General features: G+C 38.6%; 1 non-coding gene across 1 annotated transcript; it reads right to left on the minus strand.

Annotated features, from left to right (window-relative positions):
• Nucleotides 1-9,259: 9,259 nt before the first annotated feature.
• On the minus strand, nucleotides 9,260-9,335 carry TRNAP-GGG (transfer RNA proline (anticodon GGG)). Its single transcript has one exon. It is a non-coding gene; the product is annotated as a tRNA-Pro (tRNA).
• Nucleotides 9,336-16,935: the final 7,600 nt, after the last annotated feature.

A 16,935-nucleotide genomic window follows, 5' to 3' on the forward strand; every position in this document is an offset into this window, starting at 1 on the left:
GAATGGAAGAAGCTAAAGTGCACATTACTAAGTGAAAGAACTTTATGACATTCTAGAAAAATATTTTTTAAAAAGGACAAAGATTCTAAAAAGACATTTCTCCAGAGAAGACCCTCAAATGATAATGAGTACATGAAAAGATTCACGGCACCATTAGCACTGCACACACACTGGAATGACTCCAGTCTCAGAGGCAGTCAATAACAATGTTGGTGAAGGGAAATTTAAACCTTCTAACTTTTCTGTTGGAAATGTAAAATGGTAAAGTCGCCTTGGAAAACAGTTTTGCCATTCCTAAAAATAATAAACACAACTTTTATATGATCCAACAATTTCACTCCTAGGTCCACTTTACCCTCAACCAGAAACAAACATGTACTTTCACATAAAAACTTGTACACAAATGTTTTTTCTATTATTATTATTATTATTATTATTATTATTATTCAGTGAGAGGAGGTGAGGCAGAGAGACAGACTCCTGCATGTGCCCTGATCAGGATCCACCAAGCAAGCCCACTAGGGAAGATTCTCTGCCCATCTTGTGTGTTACTCTGTTGCTCAGCAACCTGAGCTCTTTTTAGCACCTGAGTCAGAGGCCATGGAGCCATCCTCAGTGCCCAGGGCCAACTCGCTCTAATTGAGCTATGGCTGCAGGAGGAGAAAAGAGAGAGAGAGAAAGACAGAGAGAGAAGTGAGAAGGGGAAGGATGGAGAAGCAGATGGGTGCTTCTCCTGTGGACTCTGACAAGGAATAGAACCCAGGACATCCACAGGCTGGGCTGACACTCTACCACTGAGCAAACTGTTCATGGCAGCATTATTCGTCATATTGTATAGAAAAAATTATTTACCCAAACGTCCATCAACTGATGAATGCATAAATAAAATGCCGTATATCCACATGATGCAGTATTATTTGGCAATAAAAAGGAAATGAAGTACTGATATATGTGGCAACATGGATGAACCTGGAAAACATTATGCTAAGTGAAAGAAGCCAGTCACAAAATATCATATATTGTGTTTCCATTTCTATTAAATATCCAAAATGAGCACATTTACAGACAGAAAGTAGGTTCATGGTTGTCTTGGATTAAGAGGGTGGAGGAATAAGGAGTTACTGATAATGGGTTCAGAGTTTTGTTTTGAAGTGATGGGAATATTCTAAAAATAACTTATAATTGTTACACAAATCTGTTAAAATACTAAAAACTTTTGAATTGTACACTTAATTGGGTGAATTGAATGTGATGTGAGTTACAGCTCAATAAATCTATAAAAAATTTACCATAAATACTTTAAAAATATTTTGGATAGAGAAGAATTTTTCCTATGTAACCAGCAAGCCAAAACCAGAAAAATTATGAGTAGTAGACTTGACTATAAAAATATTTTAAAATTATTTTAGGCAAAATATACCACAGAGTTAAAAAAAAAAAACCATAGACAATATTTAAAATATACATGACCAATAAAGGTCTACTATCCATAACAATAAAACTTTTTTACAAATACAATAATAAGAGAAACAGTTCAATGCAAAATGTGTAATGAAAAGCAATTGACAAAAGAAAAAATAAACTGGACAATTAGAATGTAAAAAATGAATCTTATTTTTCTATAACCAAAGAATTATAAATAAAAATAACACATGAATATATTTTCCTACCACTTGGAAAATATTTTAAAAGTTTGTCAATATCCAATAGTAAAAAAATGGAGAAATGAAGCTAAATGATCTGTACAGAGGGCAATTAGAAATAGATATCAAAAATTTTAATTACCAGAAATTTTACTTCTTATAATGCATTTTAAAAAAATAATTGAACAGAAAAAGATATAAAAAGATATATAAAGAATTGTTATGCAACACTGCTTATAAAAGTAAAAACTCCATACATGAGAAAGTTCATGAAAAGGAGTTGATTTTTTAAGAAGTATGTTTATGAAATAAAATGATGCTTACACAAAATGCTTAGGTTATATTGTTAAATAAAAGAGTGGTTCACAAAATGTTAGGTACAGAATTGTGTCATTAATGTTAAAATATAATGTATGGGTATGCAGAAAAAACTCCTGAACTGACATATACTATGGGCAGTAATCATCTATGAATGTAGAAGTTGTAAGTGATATTTACTTTCTTCTTTTTTTATTTGTAAGTTAGTTTCATTTTTTAATAATATACCAATATTTATTTCTAAATAAATAATAAAAAATTTCCAAAAATCCAGTTGTATTTATGTGAAACAGAAAATCAAAAATTAGAAAGATACAGCAATGCATAAACAGAGAAAATTTATACTTCCCAGATGTTATCTTCAGACAAAGAAAGATGCACTTTCTGATCTTAACCCAGGATGTTACTCGACAAGTTTGCCCTTTGGATTCTCTGGTGCAGCATGTATCCTCTACAGCAGGGTTTGTTTATTTATTTATTTATTTATTTACTTATTTATTTTATTCAGTGATAGAAGGGGAGGCAGAGACAGACTCCTGCATGTACCCTGACCAGGGTCCATGTGGCAAACCCACTAGGGAGCGATGCTCTGCCCATCTGGGGTGTTGCTCCATTGCTCAGCAATCAAGCTCTTCTTAATGCCTGAGATGGAGGCTATGAAGCCATCCTCAGCACCCAGGGCCAACTTGCTCCAATGAAACCATGGCTTCAGGAGAGGAAGAGAAAGAGAGATGAGAGAGAGAGAAGCAAGAGGGGGAGGGCTGGATAAGCAAATGGGTGCTTCTCCTGTGGACCCTGACCAGGAATCAAACCCAGGACCTCGACTCACCAGGACAATGCTCTAAGCCAACCAGTCAGGGCCATTTATTTTAAGCAAGAGAAACACAAAGAGAGAAAGAGACAGAGAGAGGGACAGGTAGAGACAGACAGTAAGGGAGAGATATGAGAAGCATCATATATTGTTACTGCACAGTAGTTGTTCATTGATTGCTTTTGCATATGTTCCTTGACCAGGGAGCTCCAGCCAAGCCAGTGACCTCTTTTTCAAGCCAGCAAAATTGGGCTCAAGCCAGTGACCTTGGGCTTCAAACCAGTGACCTTTGGTTCAAGCCAGTGATCATGGGGCCATGTCTACGATTCCACGCTCAAGCCAGCAACCTCAGGGTTTCAAACCTGGGTCCTCTGTATCCCAGGCTGATGCTCTAACCCTCTATCCACTGCACTACCACTGGGTCAGGCTATATCCTTCACAGTGTGGTTTAAAATTAATGGCAATATAGGATGCAGAGGGAAAGTCTTAAGCTCTAGTACAGCAGTGCTAGGAACTCAACTATTTAGAATAAAATATTCCCTAAGTCCACAAAGCATGGAAAGAGTAACATCTATCCAGTGGGAGAAAATAATATAATATAATATAATATAATATAATATAATATAATATAATATAATAATCTGAAATGTGGCCCCAGCTGCATGAGCGTTTGCACATCACTCATAAAGCATTCCAACCGGAGTTCTAGGCAAAGTAAGAAACGATCTGAAAGCCTCATCTTAAGCACAAGCAATGGAATCAAAGGGTGAAAATGTTTCAAGTTCATTAGTGGTAGCTTGTTTTACATAAAACATATGAGACAGGATTATATCTTTTGTCAGGAATTGATTTTGCCACAATACATTCTAATCAAGTTTGTGATAAAAAGTATAAGTGAACTGTAAAAACTCAGCTGGACGGAGTAGGGGATATCCAGGCATGGTGCAGGGAAGTACAAGGGACCGTGCCGTTGTCCTGTGACTGGTGCCCACCCCTGGACCCCTCCAGCTTCCCAAGCTGAATGCCAGTGAAGCCAGAGGTCCAGGCCAACATAGAGGGTGAGAGAGAGCCAGTCGAGACAGTTCTTCCCACAGATGAGGAAAGGTGAGAAGAAAACCTAGAGGCAGGCCAAGCTCCTGAATTTAGGCAGCTGCTGTCTAGGGAGTTTGATGGGAGGTAGTAAGGCCCTAGATGTCTGTGTGCTGGGGAGGGGATGCTCAGAAGATTGGTGAACAAAGGGGTAGCCCACTCCTAAAGGACCTGGCCTGACAAAGGGACAGAAGACCTGTTGGGCTACTGCAAAAGAAATGCCTAATTTAAGAACTGTGACCCGACCTGTGGTGGCACAGTGGATAAAGCATCAACCTGGAAATGCTGAGGTCGCTGGTTCAAAACCCTGGGCTTGCCTGGTCAAGGCACATATGGGAGTTGATGCTTCTAGCTCCTCCCCCTTCTCTCTCTCTGTCTCTCCTCTCTCTCTCTCTCTCTCTCTCTCTCTCTCTATCTCTCCCTCTCCTCTCTAAAATGAATTAAAAAAAAAAAAGAACTGTGACCCAAGATTGAAAGAGCTAGTCTGCGGAGTGACCAGAGCCTGCACCAGGCACTTTCGGGCTTTCTCCGGCAGCCCCTGCCTCGGCCCAAGAGCTGTGTGGGAGCCAGGACAACAGAACGCTGAGAATGCAGATGGAAGCCAAGGAGACCAGTTTTATGAGGGAAGTAAGTGACATTTCAGTGTCTTTTGAACTTATCTATTAAAAAATAGTTATGATTTCTGTATAACAAAATTAGGGGTGTAGAGAATTGGCTAAGTAAAAGCTAAAAATCTTAAAAATAAGATAAAGCCCTCAGATTAAACAGGGTACTTACAGCAAAACCTTTGGAAGCAAGATGGTTGAAGGCCCTTCGGTCCAGCTCTTCAGGTCGGCAGTCGGCCACGGCCATGCTGTGACTTCATATTGGAGTACTCTGCATTACTGAGTCACTCCCAACCAAACTGAGCTGGAACATGGGCCCTGGGGAAGGCTGGCCAGTGTCACTGCTTGAGCAAGAAAGGAGTGGTTCCGCTGCAGAGTGTGAAAACTGTCCCTGAGTGCCAGCATTTCCATCTGGGAGCCATTTGTAAAAGTGCGTGCATAGCATTATTTAAAACTTTCTGTGTCACTGTGCACCAGTTTTAGTGCACAGTGACATGGGTAGAACTGGGCCTGTGTGTTTATAAAAACAAGGCTATTTACTCTGAGATAATTTACGTGGTTGCTTACTCTTCTCTGCCCGACCCTGAAATCACTCAAAAGCGTTTTTAGAAGGGCTGTTCCTCTGACTGAGTGGAGGCCTGGCTGGTGGCCGTAAAGATACTCATCAGAATCTTCATGGGACATGCTCCCTTTGCAAAAGCACAGGCAGTTTTGTATAATTTTATTTTGGGAAAAAGTTGTAAAGCCTATTGTCATAAACCCAGTGACAAAAAATAAAAATTAATAAGAACTTTTAGACAGGAATGTTTTGGTAGGTCAGCCAGTTTGACTTCTTCTTTTTTTTTATTTTATTTATTTATTTATTTATTTTAATTTATTCATTTTAGAGAGGAGAGGGAAAGACAGAGAGAGAGAGAGGAGAGACAGAGAGAGAGAAGGGGGGAGGAGCTGGAAGCATCAACTCCCATATGTGCCCTGACCAGGCAAGCCCAGGGTTTCGAACCGGCAACCTCAGCATTTCCAGGTTGACGCTTTATCCACTGTGCCACCACCGGTCAGGCCCAGTTTGACTTCTTTTGTGGTGTCACTTGCTTGATTTTCAGTATTCTCCATCCCACCAACCTCACTGGGTAATGAGTTTCTTGAAGACAGACGAAATAAAAACAGAATGCTTTCTTCATTGGCCCAGGACTTAACAAAATGTTCAAGAGCAAACTCATGGCTAAATACCTCACAGTGAGGTGAGTCGCTGTATAGGTACTGTAGCCAAATGGCCTGTGTGCAAATCCTGACTCCACAAGGCCAGAACTGCATGACCTTGAGCAAGTACCTTCATCTATAACAGGATGACCATAACATTACATCGGGTAGGGTTGTCGTGAGCATTAAATAACTTATGTACACAAAACACTTAGAGCAGTTGTGGTCTTCTAGTAAGCCAGGTGCATATATTGGCTATCACCATGTCACATGTAACTTATTGTGACATGTACATGTCTACTTATATCATCCTTATACCAGCCCAATGATACTTTACAGGAAGTTAGCTCCATTTTACAGAGGAGAAACTGGGCTTCAGGAAGTCTTGCCTAAAGCCTTATAGCTACTGAGAAACAAAGCTAAAATCCGTCTCAGTTCTTAAACCATTGCTCTAAACAAAACCCATGGTACATTTTATTGTAATTCATGCCAAGAAATTCTTTACTAAATCTTGTCAATAACTTTAGTCATTTTCAGGCCATACCAATCTAGGTGTAAATTAGGGTCAAACAACATTAATAAAAACAGTATTTTTCTGGCCCACCCTCATCAACAATGTGGAAGATTCCAGCCTCATATAATCCATTTGAGGCCCTGACTGGATGGCTCAATGGATAGAGTGTCAGTCAGGCATATGGACATCCTGGGTTCAATTTCTGGTCAGGGCACACAAGAGAAGCAACTGTTTGCTCCTCCCTCTCCCTTTCCCACTTCTCACTCTCTTCCCCTCCCCCAGACAGTGGCTCGGTTGGTCTGAGCATTGTCTGGAGTGCTGAGGATAGCTGGGTTGGCCCCAGTGTTGGCTCCAGGCACTGAGGATAGCTTGGTTGGTCCAAGCATCAATCTTAGGCACTGAGGATAGCTCGTTGATTCAAGCATTGGCCCCAGATGGGGTTACCAGGTGGAGGATCCCAGTTGGGGTGCAAATTGGAGTCTGTCTATCTCCCCTCCTCTCACTTTAAAAATAAATAAACTAAATAAAATCAACTTGAGCTGGCCTGGTAGTCTCAGGGTAATGTAATATTCTTTCACACAATTCCTCCTAGCTCTAACTTAACAAGTGAACTTTTTACCCATTGACTTCACCTACTGTGGGACAGTTGTCCATGGGACACCGTTGCCTCTGCCAAAGTTGCCAACCCACAAGCCTGCTCCAATTTGTTCTCCTTGCCAGGCAGCCTGCAGGAAGGCTGGGCAGCTACTGGCCAACCTTACTTCCCAGCTCTCTGCCTGGATCCACACCCAGTGCAAACAAGGCTTTGTCTGTGACCCATGTTAACACAAAAAATCGAGAACTTCATTCTTGTTTTTATCAATATGTCAATTTCTTGTGAGTAATAAAATGCTAAGGTATAATTTTCAAAAATATAAAATCATGACTCTCAGACAGATATAAAGTGAGTATATGTCAAATATTTTATTTAACTCATTATCTAGTGAGGAAACAAATAAAATGTCATGAGCAGTTTAGAAAGCATTTTAGAAGCTAAAGCATCTACAGGAGGGTGAGATTGTTCACTTAGATGTGAAGCTGGATGATGCCCATGAGGACTACGCACAAAGCAAAAATTTTTCAAGTGAAATATGAAATCTCTTCAATTAAGCAAGTGACAGAAAGGTAAAAAAATAACTTTTTACATTATGTTGAGTTCAGTGATAGAGTGTTGGCCTGGCACATGGATGTCCCAGGTTTGATTCCAGGTCAGGTCACACAGGAAAAGCCTCCATCTGCTTATCCACTTCTCCCCTTCTCTCTCTCCTTTCCCCTCCTGCTGCCATGGCTCAACTGGAGCGAGTTGGCCCTAGGCACTGAGGATGTCTCCATGGCCTCCACTTCAGGTGCTAAAAAGAGCTCAATTGCTGAGCAATGGAGCAATGCCCCAGATGGGCAGAGCATCACCCCATATTGGGTTTGCTGTGTCGACCCCAGTAGGAGCACAGGCAGGAGTGTGTCTCTGTTTCCCCCCTTCACTGAATTAAAAAAAAATAGTGAGTTCTTAGATAAATTGATTATCTTAGTAGAGAGAAAGCCAAATTCAAGTTATTGTATTATATATAGTATATGTACTTTATAACAATATTTGACAGTAAAAGTTCACAAGGATTTTACTCTTTCTTATGAGTAAATACATCAAAAAAGCTAACTTTGGCCCTGGCCGGTTGGCTCAGCGGTAGAGCGTCGGCCTGGCGTGCGCTGGACCCGGGTTCGATTCCCGGCCAGGGCACATAGGAGAAGCGCCCATTTGCTTCTCCACCCCCCCCTCCTTTCTCTCTGTCTCTCTCTTCCCCTCCCGCAGCCAAGGCTCCATTGGAGCAAAGATGGCCCGGGCGCTGGGGATGGCTCCTTGGCCTCTGCCCCAGGTACTAGAGTGGCTCTGGTTGCGGCAGAGCGACGCCCCGGAGGGGCAGAGCATCGCCCCCTGGTGGGCAGAGCATCGCCCCTGATGGGCGTGCCGGGTGGATCCCGGTCGGGCGCATGCGGGAGTCTGTCTGACTGTCTCTCCCCGTTTCCAGCTTCAGAAAAATACAAAAAAAAAAATTAACTTTGGCAAATTTTTAATACTTTTTATTGTATCCTTCAGAGTCAAAGCAAATAAAAATTCCTTTCTGCTAACCTCCTACAAATTTCTATGTCCATTCAGATATATTATACTATCTTATCTAGAAATCTAGACCAGGCATTTGTAGACACAACACCACTCTCTGTTAACTTGCCAAACAAGAGCATATTACACAAGAATCTATTCTTGACTTTCAGTTGTATTTCTGTTACCATTGCTCATAATGGAGTCTCAACCACCTATATTTATTATAACTTTTATACAAATTAACTACTATTACCAGAAAAACACTAGAAGGTAGGAAATTGAGAACTGTCTGCCACGTGCAAGTATTTCAGCAGACTAGCAAAGTTAGAAGATACAACGCAACATTCCAAAGCTACACATTCTTTTTTCCAAGTGGCCAGTTTCAACATGGCATTATAATATATGAAGATAAGAAGCAATAGTATGTAATTTTAACTTACACTTAGTAAGGTCTCAGTAAAAGATTATTTAGTAATTATATTGATTTCCTATTATATCAAATTGTTAAGTAATCCAAGGATCTTGGATTATTTAGGCTGACACACAATAAAACATAATTACTTTTGCTATAGAACATTTATCAGAATAATGATTAAACAGGATTATTTTTCATAATCTTAAACAGGATGTAGCAGCAGTAATTGCCTTTTTTTTTTTTTTTGTATTTTTCTGAAGCTAGAAATGGGGAGAGACAGTCAGACAGACTCCCGCATGCGCCCACCAGGGGGCAACGCTCTGCCCACCAGGGGGCTATACTCTGCCCCTCCGGGGCATCGCTCCGTTGCGACCAGAGCCACTCTAGCGCCTGGGACAGAGGCCAAGGAGCCATCCCCAGCGCCCGGGCCATCTTTGCTCCAATGGAGCCTTGGCTGTGGGAGGGGAAGAGAGAGACAGAGAGGAAGGAGAGGGGGAGGGGTGGAGAAGCAGATGGGCGCTTCTCCTGTGTGCCCTGGCCGGGAATCGAACCTGGAACTTCTGCACCCCAGGCCGACGCTCTACCACTGAGCTAACCGGCCAGGGCCAGTAATTGCTTTTTGATAAGTAAACTGATATAAAAGTTTGGGAGACTCAATATAAAATAAATTGTATGAAAAATGTACACTTGTGTTATTTTTAACATAAATCAGAGAAAAGATTTATAGCTGTTTTTTTCTTAAACCAAAATTATTAAACCAGTCTTTTTTTTCTAAGATTTATCTTAATTATACAGAGTTTGATGTTTTAAGACATTTCTGAAGTAGCAGTTTTTGGAACAATGTTTAAGTTCTTAATGGTATATCACATTTAAAGTATTAGAAGTTCTGTTTTTTTATTTTCTATGATATTTGTGGATATTGCATTGATGTGTTTATTCATCTCTATAAATCAATCAGAACAGTCCTTTAACTTAAGAGACATTGTAATCTAATGTATTAATACCATCTGGTGGTAAGAAGATATTTCATGTGACACAATGAGTCAAAGGTCTTTCTAAATTACAGATATAAAGATGCATAAAGGTTGCAAGTTTACTTCTACACTTTTAGCCACAGGTCAACAAAAACACAAAATTCACCAGTCCAGATGTCGGAGTTGTTCTTCTTTACAGCAAGCACAAAAATTTTAATCGGTTTGAGCACCCAAATAGTCAAACTGATAAACAAAGAAGAGAGGCTAACAAACTGCATTTTTTGTCATCTCTCATCCAACAGAGAATAAATCTGTATCATTTATCTAGTAGATACCACCAAATGGTCAAACCATAAAACCAGATTCTCAAATGTTGCTGCTATCCTTTGGAATAACTTCCAGCCATATATGAATCAAAACCAAAATGAAATTATCAGGGGTAAGCAAAAAAAAAATTAAAAAAGCGAGTCAATGAAGCACAAGTTTTATTGCCACTTGGGATTCACCCAGGAAGGCAGGAAAAGATATCAGGGCTTAAACAAACTATGAGGTTTATGTCGCAATCTTGGTCCAAGTTTGAGGCATGGTATAGGTGGCTCAGTCCAGTTAGTATATCTGGGCTTCTTGATGAACCTTCAAACAGTAAAAATATAAAAATATATGTTTCAAAAGAGTAAAATCATGACTTTCTTGCAAATATTGTGGGTGGAGTGCAGAGCACATTCTTAGCAGCTGTTGCTGATGCAATGCTGTGAGAATACTCCAGCTCCCAGAACCCTCCTGGGCACACCCAGGAAGGGAGCTCACCCGCTATAAGGAAGTGACTTTGTGCCAACCACACAGCTCCCTGATCTTTTCAGCCATTGGCTATGAAGGACAAGCTGTAGCATCCTATTGGCTGAACCTATGTATATAAGCTAGTTTACTTCCTGAATAAAGTGGATCTGTATCACTGAACCTGGTCCCGGGAGACAGGTCTTTGCATCTCTGTCGTCCTCACTCCTGGCAGGACTTGTCCACAAATATAAAAAGAATATACATTTATATTGAAATTTTTAGTTAAATCACCACATGGTAAAGAGTTATGGACTGAACGTTTGCTTTCTCAAAAATTAATATATTCTTTTTTAATTGTTTATTTTATTGATTTTAGAGAGAGGGGAAGGGAGAGAGGGATTGCAAGAAGCAGGAACATCAATTTCTTCCTATATGTGCCCTGACCAGGGATTGAGCTGGCAATCTCTGAACTTCCAGAGGATGCTCTAACCAACCAGGCTATCCAACCCCATGGTGTCATAAATTTCATATATTCCTTTTTTTTTTTTTTTTTTTTTACAGAGACAGAGAGTGACTCAGAGAGAGGGACAGACAGACAGGAACAGAGAGAGATAAGAAGCATCAATCATTAGTTTTTCATTGAGTGTTGCAACAACTTAGTTGTTCATTGATTGCTTTCTCATATGTGCCTTGACCGTGGGCCTTCAGCAGACCGAGTAGCCCCTTGCTTGAGCCAGCGACCTTGGGTTCAAGCTGGTGGGCTTTTGCTCAAACCAGATGAGTCCATGCTTAAGCTGGTGACCTCAGGGTCTCGAACCTGGATCCTCTGCATCCCAGTCTGATGCTCTATCCACTGCGCCACCACCTGCTCAGGCAAATTTCATATATTCTTATGTTGAATTCCTAACCCCCAATGTGATGGCATTAGGAGGCAGGGCTTTTGGGAGGTGTTTAGGTCATGAGGGTGAAACCCTAAGAAGGAAATTAATGCCCTTATACAAAAAGCCAAGAACTCTCCTCTCTCTCTCTCTCTCTCTCTTCCCCTGCCACTCATCCACCCCCATTCTGAGGAAACCAAGAAGAGTGCCCCTCACCAAAACCTAATCATGATGGTTCATTGATTATAACAAATGGACCATATTAATGAAATATATAAATAATAATAAATAATAAGGGAGATGATGGGGCAGAGACAGAGTAGGTATATGGAAGTTTTCTGTATTTTTATGTAAACCTAAAATTTCTCTAATAAATAAATAAATAAATAATTCCTTAAAAAGTAATTGAAACAACAATTTGCAAAATGGACTAGTTTATATCTTATCCTTTGACCCCAACACAAGATAAAATATCCACCAACAGTCATGTGATTTGACTTAAAACATAGGGAAACCAATTACTCATGCTTTTTGGAATGTAGGCATGTTTGACTTCAATTGTTCACAGGTTCAGATTATAATAAAATCTGTTCCTTATGAAAGAGGTTCAGAGGCGGGATCAAAGATGAGTTTTTCTAACACTCCACGTAGCCATGGGATCTTGCGTACCAGCCTGAGACTTCTTACTGCTCTCTCCTCCTCCCAAGACAAGGGTACAGTAGAACCTTGTGGAATGAAAAAGCCACATTAAAGTGTACTGAAGTTTAGATGGAGGTTGGAGATTAAAACTAAGTTTACATATGTGGAATGTGTCTCCCCCAAAAATAAGTTGTGCAAGTATGTGGGTGTATGTGTGTTTGTGTTTGAGTGTGCATGAGCACATACATATGTGCACGGGCACATGCATTTTTCATGGTCCTATAATTATGTATATAATCTGAAAGTTATCATTTGAATTTCTTTGCTGCAGGAATGATTTTCTTGCGACCTAGAATTACATGACTGTGATTACTATTTCCGTTGACATCTGCAGAACCATGGTGTCAGCATGTGTAAGGGCTAAGGCACAGTTCCGGAGAAGAGGTAGCAAGACTCTTCCGACTTTCAGCTCATTGTGTTTAAGGAGCCAAGAATAGAGAGAAATATTTTATACAGAACAGAGTCGACTGTAAGAAAGAGAATGGAATAAATTAGAAGTAGTGGATGTAGAACAATTTGGAAAAAATACATGACCAGTAGAGGAGTTAAATTTTACCCAAAAGGCTATAGAAAGACCAAGAGTTGTTCATTTTAGAAATAATGTCCAAAAAGAACAAAGCAATCTAATTCTTTAGTAACTGCATACCTGACATTATAAAAAAGACGAAACATCGCCTATAAATTCTGAATAAAGATGAGTACACTTTTCCCACAAGACCTTTGAGCAGAAATATATAAATTAAATTAAAAACAGAAAAAATAAAGTCAATAAAACAAAAAGCTGATTCTTTTTTTTTTTTTTTTGTATTTTTCTGAAGCTGGAAACGGGGAGAGACAGACAGACTCCCGCATGCGCCCGACCGGGATCCACCCAGCACGCCCACCAGGGGCGACGCTCTGCTCACCAGGGGCGATGCTCTGCCCCTCCGGGGCATCGCTTTGCCGCAACCAGAGCCACTCTAGTGCCTGGGGCAGAGGCCAAGGAGCCATCCCCAGTGCCCGGGCCGTCTTTGCTCCAATGGAGCCTTGGCTGCGGGAGGGGAAGAGAGAGATAGAGAGAAAGGAGAGGGGAAGGGTAGAGAAGCAGATGGGCGCCTCTCCTGTGTGCCCTGGCCGGGAATCGAACCCGGGTGCCCCCGCACGCCAGGCTGACGCTCTACCGCTGAGCCAACCGGCCAGGGCAAAAAAGCTGATTCTTGAAAAGATGATTTAAATTGATATGCCTCTAGCTAGGCTGACAAAGAAGAGAGATGACACAGATACCAAAAATAAAAGCTAGCATACCAGTTCAAACTTATAGACAGTATAAGAAATATAAAGAAATATTTCTAACAACTCTATACACATGAATAAAAAAACTTGAAAAAAGCAAGTCATTTTTGAAAATAGGAAAAATCAGTGATAAAGTAAACTCACCTAACATAAAATAAACATTTTTTTAATTAAAAATATAACACTGCTGGTATCATTTCTATTACTACCTAATACTTAAAGAAGTAATAACACCAATTCTACATTAATCTGTTTTAGGAAAAATTAAAAAAGAAGGAAACATTTTATTCAGTTAAAATATTTTAAATTTCCCTTGAGGTTTCCTCTTTGACCCATGAATTTTTTAGAAGATGCTGCTTAATTTCCAAGTATTTTTTTATATTTTTTCAGTGATCATTATGTTAAAGTTCACATAATTTTAACATAACAGCTAAAATGCTAAACAAAGATGTTGTGAAAAAGTTGTTTGCACACATTTCTTTTACTACTGGCTGTTTATGTATTTGAAGAATCAGAACTCTTCATATTTGATATACTTTATAAGTCTGAAATTACCAATACTAAAACCAGACAGGAAGTTTCAAATAAAGACTATATACAAATATCCCTCATGAACATAAAAAATTTATCAAAAAATATTAGCCTATCATCTGACCTGTGATGGTTCAGTGGATAAAGCATCAACCTGAAGTGCTGAGGTTGCCAATTTAAGACCCTGGGCTTACCCAGTCAAGGTCAAGACACATATGTGAAGCAATTAACTATAAGTTGATAATTTTTGCTCCCTCTTGCCTCTCTCTCTAAAACCAATAAATAAAATCTTTTTTAAAAAATTAGTTTGTCAAATCTAGGAATAGATAACAAGAATAATACATCACGGTCAAATAGGATTTTCCTGAGTAATGCAAGCTTGGTTCAACACTCAAAATCAATCAGGGGTAACCCATCAAAATTAATAATCAACAGTTCAAATGCTATAGAGATATTTATCAGAAACCTATATATTCTTATTGACCAATGTCACCCCATTATATTTAACTTCTAATAATAATAATAGTCTAAAGAAGAGAAAATCATGAGATAATATCAAATAAAGTAGAAAAGGCATTATAAAAAATTCAACATCCATTCATGATAACAGTTTTCAGCAAAAAAATAAAAAAACAAAAACTAGAAAAAAAAAACAGTGGGAAATAACTTATTTACCTGATAAACGGTATTTACAAAAGTCCACAACATAATGCTTACTTGGTGAAATACTGAATACTCCTCACCAAGATTGGGGAGAAGGCAGGTATTTTTAATCTTACCACTCCTATTAAATATTGTACTTAAAGTCCTAGTCAGTGCAATAAAACAAGAAAAAGAAAGTTTAAAGATTGATGAGGGAAAAAAATTGCTATTGTTGAGACAACATTGAAAACATCAAGGACTCTACAAAAAATTTTAAACTGATCTGTGAGTTTATCAAGGCCACAGTATACAAGGTCACAGTATACATATTTCAGAAATCAATTGTATTTTATATAATAATAAAGAACAGTTGAAAACCAATATTTAAAAAAATAATATCATTTATAATAATCCTTTAAAAAATCTTCAGTATGTATCTAGCAAAATATGTTAAGATCTATATGCTAAAAGGTACTTGAGAAGATATAGACAAAAAGGTCAATGAAATAAAATACAGAACTTAGAAATAGACCCACCCAAATACCCCCAAACGGTTTATGATCAAGGTGAAAAAAGAGCTAAATTGAGTAAGAATAGTTTTTTTAAGAAAGAGTTCAAAAAATTGTATAACTCTGCAAATCCATGAACTTCTATCTAACCCTTACAGGTTATACAAAAATTAACTCAAAATGATTCATAGATCTAAAAGTAAAAGATAAAACTATACAACTTTGAAAAGAAACTAAAAAAAAAATCTATTTTACCTTGAGTTCTTAAATTTAAAACTTAAAGCACAATCCATTAAAAAAAACAACCCAATAAATTGGACTTCATTAAAATGAAAAATATTTGCTCTTGAAAAGACACTGAAAATGAAAAGAAATGCTAAAGATAGGGATAAAATATATATATGTAAATCACATATCTAACATAGAACTTGTATCCAGAATAGATGAATTCTGAAAACTGAGCAATAAGAAAATAAGCCGGAAGGACAAAAGATTTGACAAAAGTGACATGTAGATGGCAAATAAACTCAGAAACAGATGTTCAACATCATTAGCCATTAAAGAAATGAAAATTATAGGATACTATAAATGTATCACTACCCACATATTAGGAGAGCTAAGATTTGTTTTTTTTAGTGACAGTACCAAGTGTTGTTGAGAATATGAAGCAATTGGAACTCTTACACATTGCTGGTGGGAATGTAAAATGGTTAGCCACTCTGAAAAACAGGTTGGTAGTGTCTCACAAAGCTGAACATGAAGTCAGCATATGACTTAACAATACCATTTCTAGTTATTTACCTTAGAAAAATAAACACTTACTTAAAGAAAAAAAAATCGGTACCCAAATGTTTATAGTAGCTTTATTCATAATTGTTGAAAACTGTCAAATGTCCGTCAATGACTAGATGGATAAAATAAACTGTAGGACCACAAATATACAATGAAATATAACTCAACAATAAGCAAGAACAAACAGTTCATACACAAAAGAATGTGCCTGGATCTCAAATATATTCTACTGGGTTTCTTTTTTAAGCCATCCTTAAAAAGTTCCATACCATATGATTCCATTTATGTAACATTGTGGCAAAGGCAAAACTATAGAGAGGGAGATTGGGGATTGCCAATGATTCAAGTACAGGTGAGATTTGAACACAAAGGGAGAGCATAAGAAAATTTGGGGGAGCTGATAAAAATATTTTGTATCCTCATTGTGATGTTGGTTACAAGAAGCAAGATATATGATGAAACTTAGATTGGTACACCTATAAAAGAGCACATTTTATTTTACGTAAATCTAAAAGATAACAGTGTTTTTTTAAGACACCAAAAATTATAGAACCCAAACAGTTACCTTGAATAGCTCAACAGATATAAAGCATATTTTTAAAGGGAAAGGCATTGTTTTTGTGGATAGATAAGAAGATAACTTGAAATAGCAATAAAGAGATTAAACAACTTTCATCATAGCATGTTACAACCACTGGTATGAATTGAGACAGCAGATGGGGAACAAAGGAAAGACCACTGTTGTTGGTATTCAGGATTTCATGAAGAGGAGCTGCAAAGGAATGAGCAGCAACAATACTGCAAGTGGAGGACCCCAATCTCTCCAGGATGGAGGTGCCTTGGAGAGATCAGCTATCCAATTTATTAAGCAGAAACATGACATCATGCATGAGAAACTTACAAGCAGAATACAGTGTACAATTTTATTATTTAATTTTGCAAAAGGGATTAGATTGCTCTTGCGCTTTCTGAGACCTAACCCCATACCACCTGCTGTCTGATTCCTGACCTGCAGAAAGCTCCAGCAGGGCCAAGCATTTCGTCCACGAGGCCTTCCCCGAACGCGACTGCCTTCAGTCATGTGTGCTTGGTCTCAACCTTCACTTTCTCAGGATGGCAACAGGAAGTCACT

This window comes from Saccopteryx bilineata, chromosome 11, assembly GCF_036850765.1.
Source record: "Saccopteryx bilineata isolate mSacBil1 chromosome 11, mSacBil1_pri_phased_curated, whole genome shotgun sequence".
In the NCBI taxonomy this organism is placed as follows: domain Eukaryota; kingdom Metazoa; phylum Chordata; class Mammalia; order Chiroptera; family Emballonuridae; genus Saccopteryx; species Saccopteryx bilineata.